Source organism: Ambystoma mexicanum, chromosome 7q (assembly GCF_040938575.1).
Source record: "Ambystoma mexicanum isolate Mex_15411 chromosome 7q, UKY_AmexF1_1, whole genome shotgun sequence".
Lineage (NCBI taxonomy): Eukaryota > Metazoa > Chordata > Amphibia > Caudata > Ambystomatidae > Ambystoma > Ambystoma mexicanum.
Window position 1 is genome coordinate 854697273 of NC_090941.1, and position 22617 is coordinate 854719889.

Consider the following 22617-nt stretch of genomic DNA (forward strand, 5'->3'; position numbering starts at 1 on the left):
GTTATGCTCAGGTGTTTCCCTTTCCCAGCGAACTTCATCTCTATCAGCCCCTGCTCCCTGTTGCAATGCAAGAGCCTGCGCTTTCAGTTCCACAGTAAAGGCCTTACTAAACTCTATCAGTCTCTCCTGCATGGCTACCTGTTGCTGGAGCCTATCATTGTGCTGACAGAGAGCCTCATTCTCTCTCTGTGCCTCCTGATTGGTCCTGGAATACTGGGCCAGTCTTTGTTGCAGGAGGGTTACCTCCTGAGTCCCATCCCTACTGGCCTGCTCCTTTCTTGACAGAGCATCTTCCACCCTCCTGGTGTGCTCTAACAAGTTCTGATGCTCTTTTTGGAGGTCACCCAGCCCCTAGAGGGCCAGGTGATTTTCTTCCATTTTCCTTTTTAAGTGGCAGACTTCCTGGCCTAAGGTATCCCTTTCCTGAGTAAGAGCCTGCATCTGTGCCGCCAGGTCATCCCTCTGCCGTTGAAGAGCACCAGCTTTCTGGCGCTCTTCATCAAACTCTGCCTGGGTATCCAGGTCTTTCAAAATCATTGTATTGCTTTCCTCTTTCTCTCTGTCTAGTTGGATTTGCAGGGTGGCTACCTGCTCTGTGCATGCCCTGTTGAAATTGATCTGTTGCTCCAGCTGTTTATGGCACTGCAGTAAGGAGTCCAAACTGTCTTGGTGCTCCTTCTGCAAATCCAGAATTCTGGTATCCTCGTCAGCCTTTTCCTGTTGCAGGATATCCATATCCTCCTTTATTTTAATGATGTACTGTCTACTATCATTTTCTGGCTCCTGGCTCCTGTGCAGCCTCTGCTCAGAAGAGTCCAGCTCAGATTAGGCCTTCTCTAATGCCATCAGTTGCCTATTTACCAGATCTTGTCCTTCAGCACATTTGTCCTGTATGGCTCCCATATGTAAATATAAATATGCTGCTACCCTGGCAATCTTGTTGTGCTCATCCTTGGCCTTAGGGGCCATATATAGTTCACTCAGGGCGACATGTAAGGGACCCTGATCTCTCTATATATCTGACCCTGTTTCAGTGATCTGGGGTGCGATTGCCTGCAACCAGACCGCCTGGTCCTGATGAGCCCACTCACCTCTCACAAATAGCTTATGTAAGAGGTGTTCTCTGGCTATTTTGATATCTACCAAGGTCGTCATTCTGGAACTTGATTTCCTTCCTGACTTACAGAAGTTTGTATTTTATTTTGCAAAACAGACCGTTTCCTTACAGCGTTCCTTTGAGGGGTGTTTTTACAGTGTAACACGGCGTGGTGATCCGTCAGAATGTATATATTCTGTCAGTTAGCACACCGTATTAATCTGCACAAGTGATAGATCTAATCCAGAATCCCCGGCTACGAGCCCCCACTCTGTTAATGACTCCAATCAAGCATTCCCACTAAGTCAGTGCCTTGTCTGGGATTGCTCAAGGGAAGCGCTTATTTATATATTTTTAATACAAGTTATAATCTGGATGATGAACCCTTGTATCACGCCCCTCTCCGAGAATCCTCCTGACCCCACTCAGCCAAGAAGTAGGTTTGTTTTGCAAATTGAAAAGGTTTATTTGAAAAATTAAACAATAGATATATATCACACTTTTATAATAAATTCATATTTGATATCACACTTAGACATATGAGAGTGATCAACAATGGATGATGTTATACTAGCACACTGGTTTAATTACTTAGGAGTAGTATAGAGGATAAGGTAGCTGAGAATGCTTTATATGGTCAAGGAAATGCAAGGTGGAAAAGAAGCAACACAGGAATAAACTTGATATGATTTCAGCAAAAGGTAATAGAATCACTTTTCCCCTTTTGCCAACTCCCCACCCCTTTGCAATAGAAGATGGAAGGAAGAGCACACAGTTCTCAGGAATACAATCACAGTACAATACAAATTCATTTCCCCCCTAGCAAGCTTAGAGAAACAGGGAAGATTTTAAACACAGGCAAAGTACTTGAAAGGTGGTATGCAAAGAAGGGAAAAATATGCTAAAAATGATTTTAATTCCCTCTAGAGGTTCAGGGTGAGTGAGAGATACTTTAAATCAGTCCAGGCCAGCCCTATCAATGATTCAGCGATGGTTACCAGGTTGAAAACAGAATTCGGTAATGGAAGCAAAGACAAATATTTTTACATGTGGCTGAAATGAAGCAAAATGTCAAATCGCAGGAATTTAGTCGCGTGCGTCGAGCGCAATTACGGAGGAAGTATAAGGAGTAGCAAGTCGGTTCAAGAGATACGGACAATTTTGTGAAGGTAATTTTTCAGAAATGAAATTTTAAAGTTTCAGAATGACAGATGACAGTTTTGCAGCTTTGAATCAAAAGAAGGGACACGATTTCTATGATGCAGTTCTCAATAGGTTAAAATAGTTTGAATTAGATTATATTAAACTAAGAGATTGGGTTTTGCACAGTTCTGGCTGAGTACTCGCACTATATTTTGGACAGGAATGCAACTTCGTCACGGATCGGTCAGGATTGGCTGCGGTTCTCTCGCCACTTGGTACTGGTTCTGCGCACAGTGATCTGGGTCAGCTCTGCTCTGCTGGTCTGGTCTGGCACTCAGCACTGTACGGATCTCTGGACCTCTGGTCTCTCTGGATGCAGCACTCGTTTCTGGGTCTGCTACCGGTTCTGGCAAAAAGTCTTGGTAAAGATTTCTAACAGCTTGCACGGCTGTGAATAGTTTGGTTAGGTTTTGAGGCCTGCTGAAGAGAACTCAGCTTGTGGGTTAGGCCTTTGCTTTAAGTTCTGGAGTCAGAGTTCTAAGTTCTGGTCTCTGTCTTGCTGGAGTCAGACCGGATCTCTGGATGTGAAGTCGTCTGTCAGCGTGCTCCGCAAGGAAATGGAAATTGAATGTCCCTACCTGTCCTGCACAGTCTCCTTTTATGTGTTTAGAAAGTGGGTGGGTCGGCTCATTCTGCATGCCCAACCCTCTCAACTTATCATTGGCCAGTTCCTCCTCTCTCCCTTGATTGGGGGAACTGAGTTGTGAGTCAGGGTGATGCTGCCATTTACAATCTATTGAAGAAACGCCCCTTTGCTTTTGCTTTAGAATTCATTCTCATAACTAAACATATTTCCCAAACGCACAAGTGGTTGACATTACATGTACAGATTGCAGATGACTTAAGGTACATTCTGGCCCAACTCTGATCTTCCTGGGGGCTTGCATTAAAAAATGGCAACTTATTTTCATTTTTAGTTGGTTTACCAATGTTAAATATTTACCCAAAATTACACAAATGTACACCCCCCTTCTACACATATTCCAGTAATTTACTAGGTCACTAGCATAAGCACAGTGTCTGCAGTAGTAATAATTAGCGGGGTTCGGTCCTAGGACACCGCACAAATTGGAGTTTGGTCTCAAATCGTGAGGGCCTTCTACATTTTGTGGACCTCCAAATTGCACATTTCTGTGAGCTTAATACAAGATTTTATAAGCAATTTAATCAAACATACATTTGCTGCAATATGAATTCACACTCCAGTCTGGCCCGCCCCTAGGAACTAGGAGAGTCAGGGATCACATGTCTCTCCCACCAGGCAGAGCTCTGTTTACAGTCAACAGCCAAATCAGCATATCCTATTCAATGGAAACAGTCTATTGTGTCGGCTGAGGTCAGCAGGCCAGGGGGCCACTCTGCATTTGGTTAGCATGTCCATGTGATCTCCTGGCTTCTTGTGTGGAGTTCTGAGGTGAGAAGGTTTCCCAGCCTCTTGGACTGTTAATTGAATCAGCCTGTCTTCTGTGAACAGCAGGTGTTTATGAATTTTAATTAACCAAAAGGCTTTGAAGTTTCCAGCTGGCTCAGGATCCTTTGGCAGCTCCTGAAGTACAGTTCTACTGTCAGAGTTTAGACCGCTAGCGCCGGTTTGTGGAAAATGCCAGTACTGTATCCATTTCTGGGATCTGTTTTGAATTAATGCATTTCAAATAGGGGATTTTGCTTGATAGTATATGATCCTTGCTTAACATTGTTTTGATGGGAATCCTTACAGAAGAATGGTGATGTGGAACCCCCCACAAGAAGGTTGAATCTTTAGAGTGTTCTTGTGCCCATGATTTTAGCAACTTTTTGACATCAATTAAAAACAGATTTTGAACAAAGGGTCTCCTGTATTAGCTGTCTTGCAATGTTTAAAATGGACATTTTGAGCTTGCACTTCAGAGAAACAGAGGTGATTTCAAGGTGCTTTTGGTCTAACAGGCACTGCTATTTTTCCTTTGGCACCGCCTTTCACCCCTGGTGCTTCCGGTCCATCATGCTTGCACTGGTGGGTGGCAGGTTAGGCGACCATTTTGGTGTGCGCAAAACTGCGCGGTTCTCCTGGTTCTTTCTGGGATAAAATGATGGGCGGCGACAGCTCAATCCCCACATCTACCCAGTCTATTGATTTAGTTTTGTTCTGGGATAGAATGATGGGCGGCGACAGCTCATCCCCACATCTACCCTGTCTATTGATTCAGTTTTTGTGGTCGCCTAATAATTCAACATGGGTCAAAACCCTTGACAGCCCCCAGCCTTGGGTGCCTGTCTTCCATGTGGGTGAACTGCAGCCAAGCACAGCAGTGGTCCCAGGGAGCCCCTGGAGGGTCACCCTTTCCAGGAGGTAAAAAGCTGTAACTAGGCCAGCCAGAGCTTCAGGATGGTCGGGGGTGGTGTCCCCGCCTTGGGCAACTGTCTCCATGTGGGTCGACTGTCCCCAAGTCCAGCGGCAGTCCCTGTGAGCCCAGCAGGGTCCCCATCCCTCCCTGGAGGGGAAAGCTGCAACACAGCCCAGTCAGAGCTTCCGGACAGCTGGGGGTGCTGGCCCCCGGCCTCCGTCTTCAAGCCCAGCCCCTTTCCAGAGGGAAAAATTGTAAGATTGTCCCAGATGGATAGCTCAGGGGCAATGTGCTCATCTTGGAAGCAAGATGACATGGAGCAACACAGGTTCCCCGGGTCCGCGCTTAGAAGCCTCTGAGCATTTAGCGCATTGTAAATAACCAATTACAGTTATGCAGTCCAGCCAGAGCTCAAGGAGGGTCAGAGTAATACCCCAGCCGTGGGCTCCTGTCTCCCATGTGGGTCAACCACCCCCAAGCCCAGTGACGGCTCCAGGGAGCCCCTGAAGGGTCCCTGTCCTTTTCCAGAGGGAAAAGCTATAGCACAGGCCAGCCACAGCTCCAGAATGGTCGGGGTGATGTCTCCAGGCTTGAGCATCTGGCTCCCATGTGGGTTGACCATCATTTCAGTCCAGCGGTGGTCCCAGGGAGCCCTGGCAGGATCTCAACCCCTCCCCAGAGGGAAAAGCTGGAACACAGCCCAGCCAGAGCTCCAGGATGGTCGGGGTGGCTGCCCGTGGCCTTGGGTGCCTGTCTCCCATGTAGTGCAACTGTCCCGAAGTCCAGCAGTGGCCCCCGGGAGGCCAGCTAGGTCCCTGTCCCTTCCTGGAGGGAAAAGCTATAACGCAGCCCAGCCTGATCTCGAGGATGGTTGGGGTGATGTCCCCGGCCTTGGACACCCATTTCCGATGTGGGTCCACCACCCCCAAGCCTAGCAGCGATCCCAGGGAGCGCAGGCCAACCAGAGCTCCAGGATGGTTGGGGTAATGTTCCCGCCATTTGGTCCCAACTCCTCCCCAGGGAGAAAATCTGGAATGCAACCCAGCCAGAGCTCCAGGGCAGTTGGGGTTGCTACCCCTGGCCTTGGGCTCCTGTCTCCCATGTTGGTCGACTGTCTGCAAGCTCAGCTGGGTTTCGGGGAGCCCTGGTGGGGACCCAACTGTCCCCAGAGGGAAAAGCTGTAACACAGGCCAGCCATAGCTCCAGGAGGCCCAGGGGTTATGTCCCCGGCCTTGGGCGCCTGTTTCCCATGTTGGTCGACTGTCCCTTAGCTCAGTGGTGGTTCTGGGGAGCCACGTCAGGGTCCCAATCCCTCCCCAGAGGGAAAAGCTGTAATGCAGGCCAGCCAGAGCTCCAGGACGGAAGGGGGTGAGGTCCCCAACCTTCGGCACCTGTCTCTCATGTGGGTCAACCATCCTCAAGTCCAGTGGCAGTCCCAGTTAGCCCCAGCAGGGTCCCCATCCCTCCCCAGAGTGAAAATCTGTAACACCACATGGTCAGAGCTCCAGGGTGGCCAGGGGTTCTGCCCCAAGCTTGTGTATCTGTCTCCCTTGTTGGTCATTTCACAGGTCCAAGCACATCTGAGTCTCAGAAGGATGGTGTCATTGTACTGGTTTGGTGTCGGGGGAATGTGCCTTCACTAGCCCAGAGGGGTCATCTGCGATGCCCATGAAAAAAGAGATGTTCCACCTCCATTCTTGATTGTTGTGCATCTGGAAGGGAGTGACATGGTTTATTTGGGGTGGAGAGGGATACAGGAGCTACCTATGGCTGAACTGGAGTGGATTTCGCTCAAATGATTCCAAGGAGGGATTGGAGAACTCCAGGGAAGGAAAAGGCCATCAGCTCCTCAGTGAGGAAACTTAATGGCAAGCTGGCAAGATTGACCAAGGCAAATGCCAAAATTAAGACAATTACCATGATTTTATCAAAGGTGAATTGATGTTTCACAGAGGCAGAATGCACCTAAAGTTAATTGGTGTTTCAGTCTTTATCTGTTCTTTGGGCAGTAAACGTTTAGATCGGAACAGTTAGTCTGAACAGGTAGTAAAATGGTTTGGATCCTTCCTTAAAGATAGGACACAAAGAGTGATATTGGAAGGATTCAACTCAGAAATAGTGGATCTGGAATGTGGGGTGCCCCAGGGCACTTCCTTGTCCTCCTTGATTTTTAATTTGTATTTCCGCCCGGTGTTCAACATATTTGAGAAGTATGGTCTGCGGTTGTATTCGTACGCAGACGATACTCAGATCTACATTGAGATTCAGAACATCGATAATGCCTTTGAAGGAATTAATCGGTGTATGGATGAGCTCAATGAGTGGATGACCTATAACCATCTGTAGTGAATGCATCTAAGACAGAGATTATACTGTTTGGCCCAAAGGATAAAATGCCGACAGAGAGACAGAGTCTTCCCCGACCCTGATCCTAGGGGAACAACTTCACTATTCTATAAAAATCCAAAACTTGGGCTGTATATGACACGAGAACCTGGTCAGTGAGACCCAGGTGGGGGCAAAGGTGAAGGCAGTTTTTTTTACGCACTGCGATTATTAAGGAATGTGCTCCTTCATCCCAATAGAGGATAAGGCAGTGGTGGTGGGGGCAATGACTAACCCCCACCTGGATTACTGCAATAGCCTTTTAGCAGGAATTCCATCCAAACAAGAAGCCAGACTACAGAAGGCTCAGAATGCGGCAGTCCAAGCAATAGGACATCTCAGGAAATGGGACCATGTCTCGTCAGTGCGTAGATCCCTCCACTGGTTGATGGTGGAGGATAGGATCAAATTTAAAGTGGCTTGTTTGGTCTATAAATGCCTGAGAGGGCTTGCACCTGACTATCTTGCTGAGAAGATCACACAATATTGCCCAAGTAGGAAGCTCCGTTCGGGAGATACATTTCTAACTTGTGCCCCACCATCTAAATGCGTCTCCTGAGGAGATAGAAGATTTGGAGTTTTCTTGCCAAAAATTTGGAACCAACTTCCACTGGAGATCAGAACGTGTGAGACACTGGACCTTTCCAGGAAAAGTTTGAAAACCTTTCTATTTAGATTAATTGAATTTTTGACCATAATCCAACTCCTGCTTTTATCATGCGCTGATTGCTAGTGGCCATCTGCGCCCAAATAGTGTTCAATTTGTTTGGTGTGCGTAATAAATTCCTCTAAATCAAATCAAAATCATGTTAGATGTATGATGAGGCGGCTCTCAACTTAGTGATGCAGTCTGAGTCGGAGCAAGGCAAAGAACCAGATGCAGAATTTGAAACAGAATCTGCTTCTGAGGGTGAGCATGCAGTACATTTGGGAAGTGAGTTTTTGGTTGATGCTAGTTCCACCTCCTTATCTGATGAGGAAGAGAATGAAGGGGTGCAGGCACCTCGTCTGACACTTCCCACACAAAGTTTACCTGCAAGGTTGACGGAACGTGCAGGACTTACGAGGAACATGCCAGTTTATGACATGGCTGATGAGGCGGACTGGGTAACTCCAGCAATGGCTCAGCCTGTTGTGGAAATAAACCAAATCAAAAGGAGGACTATTTTTAGGGTAATACAACTGTGTGTTGCCCAGTTTCGTTTTCACACTAATAATAACAACACAGTCCTAACGATTGTAGAGGGTTTGACAAAGAAAAGCCAATATGCCTAATTGCGCTTTCCGAATAGTCTCTCGATGCACTTGTGTTGTGCTAAAAGACACATGCTCCACCACTTTGGCTTTGGCATGTGTTGGCTGCCCCCCAGATGAAGATAAACATTAATTTTATTGGATTTTCTCTGGGTAGGCAGGTGCAGATACAAGTTGGTTAAAATTGTGAAGAGTTTTCTTCAACGACAGTCTCTCTTTAGGAAGGTCACCTCGGATTGAGAAGGGGTCCCTGAATGCTTTTAGCAGGGTAGCCTCAAATTGAACGAACTAGACCTGTGCGATACGTGTTATGCACTAGGTTAGAGTCGTTCTCTTAGCCGACCGGTTTCTGTGGTGCAAATGAGTGGGCCACATTCATCAGGGCTTGTGCAGGGCATCTACATGTGTGCCTGCTGTTAGTCTCATAGGGCAGCACTGTCTGCGTGTCTTAACGTCCTCTCCCTGTAGGGGTGACAGGAGGGGAGGGGGGAGAGAGAAAGGGAGAGCAGCGGTGAATATCACATGCTGTCAATTCAAGTTATTAAAAGACACTGCACTGGTGTGTCAGGAGGGGGAAAAGGAAGACTTACCCGCTCCGTGTGATCTGGTGGCTTAATCAAGAACGGTGAGACGGCCCGCTACCTGGGGGCCAAAGGACAACAATTATTAATGTCTAATTTGATGTCTGAGTACATCGGATCGGAAAAAAGTCAGTACAGAAAGTTACTTATTCTTCTAACCAAATTGAGTAGTTTTCCTGTCTAGTGCGACACGCGCTCGGCGTTGTCGCTACACATTTAGCAAACATATTTCTGACAAGCTTCAGTACATCCCGGATGCCCACGAAGGCGTGACATCAATGGGAGAGGGAGTGGCTAACCCAGGTGGGCCACAAGGGGCTTACCTCTGAGCAGAGTTCAGTCCGTTGCACGAGCCGTGCGCGAGAGGGTTGAGTCTTCGCGGGCCGTGTGACTACACTATTTATGTTGCCATGGGTTGGCGCATGGTCACGTGATCACGCGTGCCTGACTCTGGGATGGCCGTCCACAGAGGGAGACTGCGGCCATCACCAGGTCAGGCACCGCGGACCGCGGGTCCCCAGGAATTTCACATCAAATGTTATGAGTGGGAAAAATCCCCGATTTTCATCATGACTCTTGCTGCTGGTGCCTGCATGTACCATCCTGTGCAGCCATTCATACATACAGCACTCATCACGGGCACAGTCAGGAGCACCAGTCCAGAGTACATCAAAAACAATCAGTCACAATGAAGGTTAAATTAAACAAAACAGTTAGGCACTATTGATTCATAACGTGGCCAGAGTTTGCCAACTGGTTGCTTCATTCAGTCCGTCTTTATCTGTTTTGAGACGGAAGATCCAGAGTTGTTCACGTTTGAACAGTAGATTCTGTAGGTTCCCGCCTCTTGTGGGGATAGACACTTTTTCAATTATTGTCCATGTGAAGTCTGCCGAGGTGTGTTTAGCAGCTAGAAAGTGTTCTACCATGGGTGCCGTGATCTTCTTAGTGCGGATACAGGATCTATGTTCTGCAAGGCGTATTTTTATAGGGCGTGTTGTCATGCCTATGTAGCGTTTGTCACATGGGCATGTGATCATGTAAATCACGTTGCTACTGTTGCAGTTAGTCAGTGTTTTCTGGATCCACGGGTAATGCCACCCTATGTTAATGGAGGTGGTTCTCTTGGTGCTTGAACAGGCATTACATGTGCCACAGGGAGTGTGGCCCGTCGCTGGGTTCTGCCCCCACAGTGTATTCAATCTGTGTTCTTTTTCTCTATATGAATGTACCAGGGCGTCACGTAGATTCTTCCTTCTTTTGAGTGCAAACCTTGGGGTATCGATACTATGCTGGCCCACATTCAAAATTGGCCATAGTTTCACGATCTCTTTTTTGATTTTGTTGGCAATAGGGGAGAAGCTCATTACTGCAGTTATAGTGTTCTCAACTTCATTGGACTTAACGTGATGTTCCAAAGTGACTTCTCGTGGGATGTTACTGGCTCGTTTTCGTGCCTGTTTGATAATTCGTTTAGGATATCCCCTGTTTTGGAGTTTGGCTGCGAGACTTGCTGATTGTCGGATGTAATCTGTTCGTGTGGAGCAGTTTCTCCGGTACCTAAGGAATTGTCCAAATGGTAGATTTCTTCTGAGACTGGTGGGATGGAAACTTCCGTATGTAAGAAGTGAGTTTCTGTCCGTAGGTTTATTGAATACTGTGCTGAAGATGGTTGCATTCCGTATCTCCAAAGTGAGGTCTAGGAAATGTACAGATTCCGTGCTGTGTGTCTCTGAAAATTTGAGAAAAGGATTCTGTCCGTTGAGCCATATCATGAACGTTGCAAGTTCTGGTTCAGTACCTTTAAAAATTAGTAACACATCGTCAATGTATCTGGCCCAAAGGTCCAAATTGGGTAGCCACGGATTGGTTGGATTGTAGATGATTGCCTCTTCAAAGTTTGCTACATAGAGGTTCGCAAGACTCGGGGCAAAGGTGGCTCCCATTGCTGTCCCGGAGATTTGTTCATAGAACGAGTTCTCGTAGATGAAGAAGTTTTTTGTTAGGGCAATTTCTGCCAGTTGCATCACCAGGGAGACTGGGGTCGTCATCGGAGGGTCTCTTTCCCGTAATATTTTGTCAATGACTCTGAGTGTGGCCATTTGTGGAATCTTCGTGTAGAGTGATTCAATATCAAGTGTTACCAAAATGTTCAGTGTGGGATCAAACGGTCGGTCCTTAATGAGTTCTAACACAGCTGTGGTATCCTTCAGATATGAGCGCATCTTAGTGACTTCAGGTTTCAGAAAGTAGTCTACAAATTGTGACAGAGGTTCAAGGATTGAGCCTATCCCAGATACTATGGGTCTGCCGGGTGGTGGATTCCTTCCTTTGTGCACTTTGGGGAGGGCATAAAAGGCCGGTTTTTTGGGGTATTTCGGATTGAGGAATTCATATTCTTTGGTGCTGATGAGTTCCTCAGCATGTGCTTCTTCAAGAATTGGTACTATCAGCTGTCTGATAGCTTCAGTGGGATCCGTACCAAGAAGCTATCAGACAGCTGATAGTACCAATTCTTGAAGAAGCACATGCTGAGGAACTCATCAGCACCAAAGAATATGAATTCCTCAATCCGAAATACCCCAAAAAACCGGCCTTCTATGCCCTCCCCAAAGTGCACAAAGGAAGGAATCCACCACCCGGCAGACCCATAGTATCTGGGATAGGCTCAATCCTTGAACCTCTGTCACAATTTGTAGACTACTTTCTGAAACCTGAAGTCACTAAGATGCGCTCATATCTGAAGGATACCACAGCTGTGTTAGAACTCATTAAGGACCGACCGTTTGATCCCACACTGAACATTTTGGTAACACTTGATATTGAATCACTCTACACGAAGATTCCACAAATGGCCACACTCAGAGTCATTGACAAAATATTACGGGAAAGAGACCCTCCGATGACGACCCCAGTCTCCCTGGTGATGCAACTGGCAGAAGTTGCCCTAACAAAAAACGTCTTCATCTACGAGAACTCGTTCTATGAACAAATCTCCGGGACAGCAATGGGAGCCACCTTTGCCCCGAGTCTTGCGAACCTCTATGTAGCAAACTTTGAAGAGGCAATCATCTACAATCCAACCAATCCGTGGCTACCCAATTTGGACCTTTGGGCCAGATACATTGACGATGTGTTACTAATTTTTAAAGGTACTGAACCAGAACTTGCAACGTTCATGATATGGCTCAACGGACAGAATCCTTTTCTCAAATTTTCAGAGACACACAGCACGGAATCTGTACATTTCCTAGACCTCACTTTGGAGATACGGAATGCAACCATCTTCAGCACAGTATTCAATAAACCTACGGACAGAAACTCACTTCTTACATACGGAAGTTTCCATCCCACCAGTCTCAGAAGAAATCTACCATTTGGACAATTCCTTAGGTACCGGAGAAACTGCTCCACACGAACAGATTACATCCGACAATCAGCAAGTCTCGCAGCCAAACTCCAAAACAGGGGATATCCTAAACGAATTATCAAACAGGCACGAAAACGAGCCAGTAACATCCCACGAGAAGTCACTTTGGAACATCACGTTAAGTCCAATGAAGTTGAGAACACTATAACTGCAGTAATGAGCTTCTCCCCTATTGCCAACAAAATCAAAAAAGAGATCGTGAAACTATGGCCAATTTTGAATGTGGGCCAGCATAGTATCGATACCCCAAGGTTTGCACTCAAAAGAAGGAAGAATCTACGTGACGCCCTGGTACATTCATATAGAGAAAAAGAACACAGATTGAATACACTGTGGGGGCAGAACCCAGCGACGGGCCACACTCCCTGTGGCACATGTAATGCCTGTTCAAGCACCAAGAGAACCACCTCCATTAACATAGGGTGGCATTACCCGTGGATCCAGAAAACACTGACTAACTGCAACAGTAGCAACGTGATTTACATGATCACATGCCCATGTGACAAACGCTACATAGGCATGACAACACGCCCTATAAAAATACGCCTTGCAGAACATAGATCCTGTATCCGCACTAAGAAGATCACGGCACCCATGGTAGAACACTTTCTAGCTGCTAAACACACCTCGGCAGACTTCACATGGACAATAATTGAAAAAGTGTCTATCCCCACAAGAGGCGGGAACCTACAGAATCTACTGTTCAAACGTGAACAACTCTGGATCTTCCGTCTCAAAACAGATAAAGACGGACTGAATGAAGCAACCAGTTGGCAAACTCTGGCCACGTTATGAATCAATAGTGCCTAACTGTTTTGTTTAATTTAACCTTCATTGTGACTGATTGTTTTTGATGTACTCTGGACTGGTGCTCCTGACTGTGCCTGTGATGAGTGCTGTATGTATGAATGGCTGCACAGGATGGTACATGCAGGCACCAGCAGCAAGAGTCATGATGAAAATCGGGGATTTTTCCCACTCATAACATTTGATGTGAAATTCCTGGGGACCCGCGGTCCGCGGTGCCTGACCTGGTGATGGCCGCAGTCTCCCTCTGTGGACGGCCATCCCAGAGTCAGGCACGCGTGATCACGTGACCACGCGCCAACCCATGGCAACATAAATAGTGTAGTCACACGGCCCGCGAAGACTCAACCCTCTCGCGCACGGCTCGTGCAACGGACTGAACTCTGCTCAGAGGTAAGCCCCTTGTGGCCCACCTGGGTTAGCCACTCCCTCTCCCATTGATGTCACGCCTTCGTGGGCATCCGGGATGTACTGAAGCTTGTCAGAAATATGTTTGCTAAATGTGTAGCGACAACGCCGAGCGCGTGTCGCACTAGACAGGAAAACTACTCAATTTGGTTAGAAGAATAAGTAACTTTCTGTACTGACTTTTTTCCGATCCGATGTACTCAGACATCAAATTAGACATTAATAATTGTTGTCCTTTGGCCCCCAGGTAGCGGGCCGTCTCACCGTTCTTGATTAAGCCACCAGATCACACGGAGCGGGTAAGTCTTCCTTTTCCCCCTCCTGACACACCAGTGCAGTGTCTTTTAATAACTTGAATTGACAGCATGTGATATTCACCGCTGCTCTCCCTTTCTCTCTCCCCCCTCCCCTCCTGTCACCCCTACAGGGAGAGGACGTTAAGACACGCAGACAGTGCTGCCCTATGAGACTAACAGCAGGCACACATGTAGATGCCCTGCACAAGCCCTGATGAATGTGGCCCACTCATTTGCACCACAGAAACCGGTCGGCTAAGAGAACGACTCTAACCTAGTGCATAACACGTATCGCACAGGTCTAGTTCGTTCAATTTGAGGCTACCCTGCTAAAAGCATTCAGGGACCCCTTCTCAATCCGAGGTGACCTACCTCAAGAGAGACTGTCGTTGAAGAAAACTCTTCACAATTTTAACCAACTTGTATCTGCACCTGCCTACCCAGAGAAAATCCAATAAAATTAATGTAAATCAGCCTGTTGTGGTACATGTCACTGGAGTATCAGGGTGCACACAAAAGTGGGTAAGCCTATTGACTTTTTCAACCTTTTTGTGGATGATGGGTTCATTTCAGATACGGTTTAGCAAGCCGATCTGTATGCTGAACAGTTCTTGAGGGCATGGCGGGCCAATCTGAAACCCCATTCCAGAGCACACTCTTGGGTTCCAACTACGGGTGTTGAGATGAGAAAATGTTGGGGTCTCACTCTGCTAATGGGAATAGTGCGGAAGCTGTCTATCTCACTGTACTGGTATACTGAAGCTTTATTGACAAGCCCTTGTTTCCTAGCAATCATGGTTAGAGATTGTTTCCTAGCACTGCAACGTATTCTGCCTTTCAATGACAACTCGGCAGCATTACCAAGACCTGAAACAAATTGTAATGGACTATTCAAAATTCAGCCATTACTCAAGCACTTTGCAAAACGATTTCCGGAAGTGTATGTTCCTAGCCAGAACATACCCATTGATGAATCTTTGGTATTATTCAAAGGTCTGCTACTGTTTATCAAGTTGTACATGGTGTGTGAAAGTACCACTGGGTATGCCCACAACGTGAGAGTCTACACTGGAAAAGACTCAAGCATAAACCCTCCTGGCTTCCCAGCCTATTTAAGGACAAGTGAAAAGATTGTGTGGGATCTTACCACACCATTGTTCCACAAGGGTCACCATTTGTATGTGGACAAATTCTACACAGGAATACCACTGTTCAAGGAATTGTACAATGTACAATGCTGATAAGTCGGAGCGATGGAGACTCTTGCTTCCGTGGTACCGGCCTTGAATCCAGTGAAAAGGAATACGAAGGGTTTCATTACAGCCGGTGAGTTCAGGGGAGAGCTGATAAGAACCGGGCTGTGATGAATGAAAGTCACAAAGTGAGAAATTGGGTGGGTGCTGCTCCGAGAAACTGTGGTCGATCCCCATCTGAGTAGAACTACAGACACCAGAAGGCCATAGGCGAGCCACTAAGATAGGTCTAAGTGGTCATACAGGAGGTCAAGCAAAATCTCTGTACAGTCGAAAGCCTTTGATCTACGAACTATAAAGAAAGCAAGGACAAACTATAAAGAAAGCAAAGGAAGTGAATCCCGCAAACATTTGTGAATGTGAAATTGGCAAGAGTGAACCCAACCTATTGATGTTGATGAGAAGGGGGCAAGTATTAAGTCCCAAGGAACAGTGTGTTGACAAGAGTGAACCCGACCGAGGGATTTCCACTGGAACTGTTTAAAAGACGTTGATATTTGTGAAAGAAGGAAAAGCCATAGTGAACCCGGTGGAGGGAGGCAGAAAGTAGACATGGAGTATGCACCCAAAAGAGGGGGACCTAAGGGTGAAGCCATCACCTGAGAAATACATAAAATAAAACTTTGTGTTTGTTCATTAGTTTTTTTGTATGGTAAACCTATCAGGCCCTCGGGACCAGGAAACCAACCACCAAAGGTCTTGATATTGAAAGGAACTGTTTTAGAATCCAAGCCTGGAAGAGGGAGATCCAAGGGGTGAAAATCAATCCCCCAACACCACAAGGAACAGGGGTCAGCACTCGGAAGAGGATGACCCAGGGGTGATGAGCCTTCTTTCTAAATAAAACCAGGAAACAAACTTATATTTTGTTAAATGAACTTTTCTTTTATTGCTCAGGCCCTCGAAGGCAAGAGACTTTCAAGGGGAACGAGACTTGGCCATCGAGGCTCCTGATAAACTGGAACAAAACTGTTGACTCGTGCTGGAGAAGCTCCAGTGTGTGCTGTGCTCCAAGATTCCACCTTATCCTGTGCTCCAAATGTGGGGAAGGAAGAACCAACCTACCGCATTCTGACATATTATTTAAGAACACTTCTTTGTTTTCTTGAACACCATCCCACACCCTTTTTGTAGTAGTTGTAAGGTTTGGCAATAGGTTTCTTAGTATAGGCCCTTTTTATTTTTACACAACGCCAATAGGACTGCCTTATTTATTATTTGATGGTCGACGCTTGCTCCCATCTTAGATTTAGGTTTAGATTAAGTGTTTTTCCAACCTGCATACCGTTTAATAGACACCCTTGGACTGTGATCACTTGTGTCTGTCTTTACTGTTGCCACCACGAGTTCCTTACAATAGCATGTTAGTTGATGTGTATTTAGTGTGCATATGTTTGGATTACCATGAAAAGATTGGAAATAACAAAACAAAATGGAGAAATTATCGAATTTCAGCTATGCGAAATGACCGAATATGCGAACATTTCGACCATTTGTTCCATTCTAGAAACTTGTATTTAGTTTGTTATGCAATGGCACTATACGGCCATAGTAATCGGGTTGTGTATGGCCAAAATGAGTTTTGTTTTGACAAAGAATGGTCAGCAAAGCATGTTAACATCACAATCAATGGTTTGTGTGTTTGAAGTATTTTCAGGATTTGAATTGTCATATAATGTTAATAGGCAGGTCATTAATTAAATAGAAAGAGTTAAAACGTGCATCGCATTTAATCATGTTCCGGAAAGTCCAGAGTTTCGTTTTGCTGGGGTTATCTAAAAAGTAAGCGCGATGGATAAACCGTGCTTTATTTCCACAAAACGGGGATTCTGTGTATTGTGTTTTTCTTGGAACACTGCAGAAGAGTAAAAGTTGAAAACTTCCCAACACAAGAACAGATGTCTTGGTAACGCATTGTGCAAAGCAGAGTTTTGCATATAACTAACTGCTCAGCCACTCTTTGTCAGGATGTTTAATCATGCACTATATGGCATTGTTCAGGAATGTATTACTAATTAATATTTGTCACTGCATTGTGGTCAGCACACCTTTGCATTTGAAAATGACTGTTTCTTAGGCAATAATGTATCTTCTTTTGCCTTGAACATAGGTACATGCTGAAATGCCATTTTCTTAATCAACAAGCGGTTGGCCTGTCGAATTGTTGCAAGAAATTAAGAACATTAAACATATGTCAGCAGTTCGTCATATTTACAGTGACTAGTGAAAAGATATTTTTATTTCATTTACTGTTGAAATATTTTAATGTATGTATTCACACTGGTTGTACGTAGATGCATGTAAACATTACATTGTAATGTGTAGCGAAGGCCAAAGACACAATCTTTTTGCAATGCACTGTTCGAAAAATAAAATAATGAATGTATTAAATGAAATATGTAAAGTGTGCTGACTATTATGTCCAAATAAATGCTCCACCATTTTTCTGTTGTGCAAAATAATGATGTCACCCAACCAGTGACTTACATTAGTCCTCGATATTTAGGTTCTAGTTCTATCCTGGGCTAAAAATATGTCCCTCCTCCAAAAAGAAATAATCAGAACCTGGCAGTAGGTTCCCAGGGAAATCCAAATTAAAATGTTGTTAGGGGATCAGAGTTACAGAAAAGTACCTTCCTTGGAGAGATGCTTGTCCTTCTAGAGAAGAGATCTGACCAAGGACCCCCCTGCAATCGGGATAGTTGAAAAAAAGGTAAATTACTTGAGTGACAGGTTACACAATTAACAGACAGCATTGGTCAAATCATGAGGGCCTGACAGGGAAATCCTGATTTTAATGCTCACAGAAACCTTGGCCAGAATGAGTTGGCTGGTCAGGGTGGACAATGACAAGAGGACATTGTTCTAATTTAAAATATACAAGGTGAAGACAAAAGGAGGATTTGATAGAAAAGGTATGCCACGCCTAAGAGGAAGTTTATTTTTCCTGCTGCAAAAATACCACTAAATTCACTGAAATTGGCAGCGGCCTTTCCTCGAGACAAAAATAAAAAAAAGAAATTTAGCGAGGAGAACAGTATGACAATTACAGTTGAAAAGAGGAGGTCTCTGTAGACATAAAATCCAGTGTTTCCTCCCTCCCATCAGTAGTAGCTCCTCCAAATTAGCATAGACTATGGGTTAAAATGACTATAACGAAGAACATGAAAGAAAAGAAAGAGATTTGGAAAGAAACAGCTAGACATGAGACCCAAGATGAACCCAATCCGATCATTTCAACATAGGTACTAGAACAAAAGGATTTTCCTTCCTCTCCAGGTTTTTCTAGACATCATTATTAGTGACCTTGAACCCAAGGAAGGGGGGCAGTGTCTTCACCAATGATGATCTTCATCTGTAAATGTATCCCTACAGAGTCCTCAGTCAACATCCATGAACATGGTCCCTAAGTGGGCTACCCAAGGTCAAGCCCATGAAATTACAAACATCAACAAAATAAATCAGAATTATCCAAAAACTCACCCTTTCTCTCTAGGTTGGAGATGAAAGGTGATAGGATTGTTCATGCCTATCCAAGTTGAAGTACAGTGTGACATATTGGCTATCATATATAGAGGGTCTGAGGTGACCTTATAGCTCAAGAAGCACTTGAAACTCAAAACAAGAAAGAAGGAGAAATTACGGTATTACCTACAACCCCCCCACCCTTGGGGAAGTAAATAGTTTTGATGGAAAGGAGATTCCAGTAATCTAAAGAACATTTCACCATTTTGCAAGAATTCAATGCTAATACACAGACCACTCCGTTGCCACTGCAGGATGCCACCTGGTGTCAAGCTATTCACAACACCTTTTCCACTAAAAATGCTTCTCACCTAGAAGCTAATGTGTCCTCCTCTGCTAATATTATTGTTACCTCCCCCTCTACAGTCCCTGCTCCTTCTTTTCCCCACTCACCCGAACAGTCTCTTTCATTGAAGACTTCTCTTGGTAAAGCACGAGACCAACTCTCCTCCATTGCATCCACCGAATCCTCTCCCCGCCGGCTTCAGGAGCCCATTCTCAGTTCCTCAACAATAAAGCATTTGTTCTCTTTTACCCCATGTACCGTATCAGAAGTCACCACAAACAAAATTAACATGAAGCCTACTTCATGTAAAGGCGATGCCCGTCCCTCTGGGCTTCTGGTACGATGTCTCGAAACCATCAGTCCATGGATTACTAAACTGATCAATCAGTCCTTTAAGGAAGGCCAAGTCACAGCTAACCTCAAGGAAGCTTGGATTACACCTTTGCTCAAAAAGGCTAACCGCGATCCCTCTCTTGCCAAGCATTATCAACCAATAATCAATGTGCCCTGCCTCTTGAAGATTATGGACCGTGTAGCTTACCTCCAGCTACAGAAATGTATTGATGATAATGCCATTCTTGGCCCCCGTCAGTCTGGCTATCATGCCTGTCATGGCATTGAAACTGCCATGCTAGATTTAAAATCTAACCTTGGATCCATCATCGATCGCGGTCATCCCGCCCTCTTGATGTTGCTTGATCTCTCCGTTGCGTTCCACCTAGTTGATCACACATTATAGGCAACAAGATTACAAACCCTTGTTGGTTGCACCGATCTTACCACGCAATGGTTAGCCTCGTTTCTTGGTCCCGGGAATGCCCGTGTAGTCATCCAAAACTTTTCTTCTATACCTTCCCTGCTTACCCGTGGGGTACCCCAGGGATCTTCCCTCTCTCCCAGTCTATACAACATTCATACTCTGCCTCTACTTCTGTTGTTTGATGACCTGGGTGTCCTATATACCAACTATGCTGATGACAACCAGGTCATCTTCAATCATTTAGGCTTCTACTCTACTGACTGTAAAGCCATTGCTGCCATTTATTCCCTCATCCACTCCTGGATGAGTCAGAACTTAATGGCATTGAATGCTGATAAAACAGAGATTCTTCTTTCCGGATCTAGTCACATGTTAAAGAATCTCTCAAAGGAATATGCGTCATTTACGATTGCCAATGTCTCCATTCCTGTGGCCCAAAGCGTTAAAACCCTCGGCGTCACCATTGATTCCGAACTCTCCATGCTCCCACATGTGGCCAAAATTCGAGCTGCATGCGGTTGGATCAATAGGCAACTGTGTGCAATGCGTCCATTCTTATCTGTTACCAATATGTCCCTCCTTGCATCTGCCCTAGTAAATTCTAGGCTGGATTACTGCAACAGCCTCTTAGCAGGCACCTCTGCTGGCAACATCGCTGCCTTGCAGACCACTCAAAACAGCGCAGTCAGAGCTGTACAGGGTTTACCCAGGCACTTTGTTCCGAAGCCCGGAAGAAACTGCAATGGCTCCCATTCAAGCACAGGGTATTGTTCAAGATTCTTACTCTCACTTTCAGTGCTTGAACAACTCTGCACCCATCTACTTGACACAGTGCATCCAGTGCTATGTCCCTGCCCGATCACTCAGGTCAACTGAGCAAGTCAGGCTCAGTCAGCCTCGCTTTTGCTCTGTTAAATTTGGAAAAGCAAACTTCAACGTCACTGCACCAGCTTTAATGAACTCTCTCCTTCACCTTAAGAGCTCCACCTCACCGGTTATCTTTAAAAAGAACCTGAAGACTCATCTCTTCAACACACCCTAGTCCTCTTACGAGCATGCCACCACCCTTTGGTCTCTGATCTTCCATGTCTCTTCGATCATCCTTGTCTTGAACTGTTTTTTGTGCGCCGTGATGCCTGCGGGTGATTTAAAGCGTTATTGAGAACTAAAATAAATAAATGGAGTTACTGAACTAAACATCAAAATGGGGCAATATCGACTTGCACAGCCAGTTATAGTTCTGCCTTCACAGAGCACACCTGTTTTACTGGGAAATGATTTACTTCAGAGACTTTCACTTTTGATAGATTCCATAAACCAGGTCATCTGGACCCACACTCACTGCCCAATGAAATAATAAAGAAGTGTTATGATATGTTAGTTTGAATCGTACCTGTAATTTGATTGAGAAGCATCCAGACCAAGTGGAGATTTATTTCCAGAACACTCAAGACTCAGTCATCACTATTATATATGTGAAAGAACAAGTTGACAGTAAAGGGACTCTCACAGATCCTTTGAGAATAAATCTTCCTCCACATAATAAGTGGTTCTCCACTTTTGAGGGCAAAAAAGTGAAATTTCAGTGAGAATCAAGGTCAACCGGTGGACAACTCAACAGATAAAATCAGCAGTTTAGCTACACTGCAAAGCAAAGGAGAACCCATATTCTGGATGACTTATATGTAGAGTTTAGTAAGGTGTTTACAGGATCCTTCCCAGGTGGATGAGCGGAGGTATGGCAATATGCCATCAAGGCATGGGGAATGGCGGGGTATCATGAAAAGAAAAAGGGGATACCATGTCTCATCTGATAATTTCATGACATCTTCTCAAGCGCTGCCTCCCCCATGCGATTGTCACTGATATTGCCACCCCCATGGTCTCTATTCAACTCAATACAGGTAAGGAACTACTACGTTCCAAAGTTTGTTTGAGAAAAAAGCTTCATCAGTGAAAGATTGCGTAGACATTTACCGAAGGATCAGAAAACTCCTACATCAATCTGATTGATAAAGGGGAACCGTATCTTGATGCAATGGATTCTAAACACACAGTGACTAGCATTGAATGCAAAATGATAAATCATGACTGTTGGGTCCTAAGAGATGTTATTTCTCATTTGTATATTTTACATATTTAAGTGATCTGCAATTCATTTGCATGTTTTTAATAACAAGATAGTCCAGAATTGTAGGAATCCCGAGGGAATCCAATGATCATGAAGTGGCGTTCAGGTCAGCTCTATTGCTCATTAATGATTCTGAAGGTCAAACAAAGAAATTACTTTTATAGGAAATGCTTGACAATACACTTTGCCAATAAAGTTTAGAAAAGAGCAAGCATTGTTTAATGAAGAAGCTTGTATTAATATAAATAATATTCTTCTGTAAAAAGGCCCATCTGTACAACTAACTCCATTAGTAGACCTCATAGATGTTTCCATCCGAATATTGATTGATAACAATGATCCACAAAGCATAATTGTATCCAAGCTGCCTCCATTGGAATGGCTGTTGATTCCAGTCATGAGATGGATTTAACCAACTCCATCATTGGACCCACATCTGAGCAAAGTTATAGGGCTGCAACCTTTTATACCCGACAAGGGGTTCATTTTATTATGTACTCCCTGTGTGATGAAATGACTTGCCCCGCAGGAGTACAAGGATAAGTAGTGGCTAAACTGCCATTTTAGCCCTCAAACTTCTACAAAATAAGAGTAATCCTATTCATAAAAGTGAAACAGACACATGTAAGAGAAATAACTCCTTCAACCTTTGTGGGAAAGTGGGCAGAGGGCAGGCTTTACTCTTAAGAGGGGTGGGAAAGTGAAGCAGTAACAACCCAAATAGAAAAGTACAACAGTCAAATATTAACATAGGCCCAAATACCAAAAATCAATAATCACTCAATAACCAGAGTAACTGCACAAAGAAACCCAGCTTTATTCCAATACATCAGCTACTGGGACAGTGTTCAACAGACATTCTAAAAATGGAGGCAAGA